Genomic DNA, 3800 nt, shown 5'->3' with positions numbered 1-3800 from the left:
AATTACTCACAACCATAACTCACTCTTTTTTGAAAGACTAAATAGAATGTCCATTTATTATATTATTAAAAAAATACAAAAGGTATATGATATATATATTTTTATGACATCATGCCATTGTCTGTTAGTCATTATTGTTGCTGTTTGAAGTAACTTTGGGATTTTTGGCCAGAGGGTTTTCTATAAGTAGCTTTTTTTCAATAGACATTTTCCTCCCGAGTAGCTAAATTCTATTGCTTTTTTTTTCAGTGATAACAGAAGCATCAAGTCAAGTTGTAATCATGAAAGAAGAGTTTGAAAATTTATTTTCTACTTGGTTTAAAAAAATCAAGTGCAAAAAATACTGACGGAATTAAGCATAAAATCACTATCATTTTTCTTCTATCCTAGGTATGCTAGAGGAAGAAGCTCTTACCTGTGTAAAGATAGCTCTCTCTAAGAGGAGGTCTGTGTTTGCTTGGAAAGCTCTTGTACCGGATATCTGCATGATTTATCACTTTATTCCGGTGTGTGCTAAGATGTCACCTTGTCAGAGAGAACGTCCCTGATACCCTGTTGAAAATAACATCCCTTGTTGTGCTCAAGCTCCTTCCTCTTTATTTTTCTCTACATAATACTTACACTACTTGAAATGTATTTATTTACTGTCGATGTCCCCTCTCATCCCCACCAAGAACAGAAGCTCTGTGAGAGCAGACACGATGTATCACCAGCAGAGGTTACCTTGTCACCAGTGCTCAGGACAATAGTTGGCATTTAGAAGCAGCTCAATAAACCTTGAAGGAATGAATGAATGCCTGAAGAAACTTAGTGATCAACCGAACCGGTCAAGTGAAGGAATAGACCAGTGTGGAGTAAAGAATAACACGGAATAAAGAATATTCCTTGCCTCAGGGGAAGTCCAGGCTCTAGACTAGAGCTTACCAGATCAAATGCCTACAAGGACCAATAAGTTAATTGTAAATATGTGGGTAAAAACAATAGGGAGTAGTAAGAGTTCTTGCAAACTGGAAACTGTATTCATATCTAAAGAAATCCACACATTTCAAACACCTGGAAGCCAAAACAAAACAGCTATGTGCTATATTTGGTTCCCGGGCCATGTGTTTATAATGTGTGCCAGGTAACCATTGTGGAATGATGCAGGTAGGAATGACCATGTGCTCTATGATGAAGGAGACAAAATGTACAGCAAAATAAATACAACTAAAACGGAGCTACCTGAACATTTGAATGAATATTGGTGTAGAAGGTCACCAAGAAACAGAACGTGAGCTCCTGGACGTTGAGCCTGATGGTGACATCAGAGTGTTTATCAGTAATTAACTTGATATTTCTGGGGGAGTGATGTTTAACATGATTCTAAGTTTTCCCTATAAATCAATATTTTTCAAGCTATACATCTCTTGCTTCTAGAGGAAAGCTCCTGTGTCCGTAATCGGATCCCTTTCAGAAAATGAGGTCATTACAGAAATCAGATTTCTGACATTTCTTTTTAAAGCAAAAATGACAAACCTGCACATTCTAATTGCCCTCGAGTCTTTCATTGCTTAACATTATTTAAGGCTTCTTAGGCCTCCAAGAACCCTTTACCCAGAGCATGTATTGAAAATAAAACATGCAGGTATACAGAATTTAAGTTATAGAAAAGTTTTTTTCAACTGTATCAACTGATTTGATGGCTTAATTTCGGATTTTTAATAGCATAACTGTCTTAAATTCCAATTTAAATATTGGCCAGAAGGAAAGGAGTGGTCAAAGACACGAAAGAGTTTCTACCTGGATATCCCCATCAAAAAGGGTGGGTTTTGTAGTATTCTTCAAGCTTTATTTGTTTGTGGGGAAAAGTAAATTCCGGGGGTAGCCTAGTTCCCCAGAGTGCAAACCTGGAAACTATTAACAGAAGTGCTGATCTTAACTGTCCTGAGGGTGTTGGGAGAAAAGGGTGTATCTCAGTCACTAAATAGAGATTTACAGAGCTCGCATCAAACGGTGACGTTCTGCAGGAGCAGAGACAGGCAGCAGATATCTCGGGAAAGAAAATGAAGGTTGAAAGAAGCCATTGTGAACACTGCACGTTTTCCGTTATGTGCAACTGTGCCCATGACAAGTATATATGTAGCCAAAGTGAAAAATGCATGATGACCAAACTGGGTGCACACTCCCCTCTCGACACAATTGAAGCACAGCTTCTAATGCATCTGTGATTGTGGGTCAGTTGATATATACCTGGAGTCCTGTCAGTAGGAAATATGAACGTGCATAAAACTCTTAAATTTAGTGTTTGAGGCGGTTGGAATGAGCCATTCACCTTCCCTTTCCACCCCCCCTCCAAGGTTCTCCTTTTCTCTTTTCTTCTCCGGAGCTCCTCCCTTTGTGAATTTATGATTCAGAAATTATTCAAACTGACTTCAAGCTCTGTCATTTCTTCATGAGTATTTTATGCGTGTTCTTGGATTTTCATCTTGTCACTGGGTCCAGAAGCAGTGGTATATCATTACATTAGAAGATTTTACTTTGCTGAATTTGTCGGCTTGCTTAACTCCGGGATGGCAGAGCCAAACTAGATTCTGAAATGATCCACTGGATCTTTTATGCAAACATTAAAGAGAGAAAAAAAATTAGTTCCATAAGTTGAACAAATGCTACATTAAAAATAAAGGGCTACATGGTCTGACACTGCAGCTTTTATCTGTGATTTTGTTTAAATTGCTAAAATATCAGTTTTGGGTACTTTTACACAAAGCTGATGGAAATGGAAGTGAAATACTACTTAATTAATGGTTCTTATCTTGTCTTTTCCTTTTATGGTTACATACTCTACTTGTTCTATTCCTCGATTAATGACTACAACTTGCCGTATGTGATTATAATATATATGTTAGACTTATTTAGTCTTTGCTGTGTCATCTTCAGAACCATGTAATAGGAGGGCAATTATCTCATCCTAAATATATAGACTTAGAAAGAACTTTGAAAATATACTTCTCTTTTCCTTTTTCTCTCTCTCTGTCTCTCTCTCTCTCTTTCCAAAATTTGCATATGCTTGTCTTTCAAGATGACTGAATTTTCTCAGTGAAGGTAAGATGATGATTAATTAGCTGGGTTCCTATCTATGTTTAACTGCTTGTCACTAGCATTGAATGGGACGAATTCTTGTAATAGTTTACTGAAGCAGTTTGTAGAATACAGATAGCTATTAGACTGGCTGTATTAATAAATGTCGTCAACAACTTGTCGCTTTAGTACATTTTAGGTTATCTGTGGGAGTACATAAAATAAATCTGAATTCTGGGCAAAACTATACAATTGGTTCATTTCCAAACTCTATTATGTATAAGATTATGACCCTGAAGTTTTAAAATGGCAGGTTCATTGTCAAGTGCACTGTACTTTTTATTCCGAAGGGACAAAAGACTTTGTGTCTTCTTAAGTCTTCGTGAAAACTCCACCAGTGATCTTCAGAGCAGCACTATGCTGGCGAGACCTCTACTACCTTCAGGGTTTCCTGCAGTGCTCTCCATCTGGATGGAATAGGGAAAAAACTGATAAAAGAAATGGAAAGGAAAGGTGTTGTTTTTGTTTTTTTTAGTTGTTTAAAGTCACCAGATGCTTATTCCATTCCTCTCTTTCCCTTCCTTCCTTCCCTCCTTCCTTCCTTCCTCTTCCTTCCGTCCTGTCTTTCTTCCTTCTTTCCGCTTTTCTTTTTTCTTTCTTTCTTTCTTTCTTTCTTTCTTTCTTTCTTTCTTTCTTTCTTTCTTTCTTTCTTTCTTTCTTTTTCTTTCCTGATTTCCTAACTT

The sequence above is a fragment of the Ursus arctos genome, unplaced genomic scaffold (assembly GCF_023065955.2).
Source record: "Ursus arctos isolate Adak ecotype North America unplaced genomic scaffold, UrsArc2.0 scaffold_1, whole genome shotgun sequence".
Lineage (NCBI taxonomy): Eukaryota > Metazoa > Chordata > Mammalia > Carnivora > Ursidae > Ursus > Ursus arctos.
The sequence above is the reverse complement of the archived record's forward strand: the minus strand, read 5'-3'. Positions refer to the sequence as shown.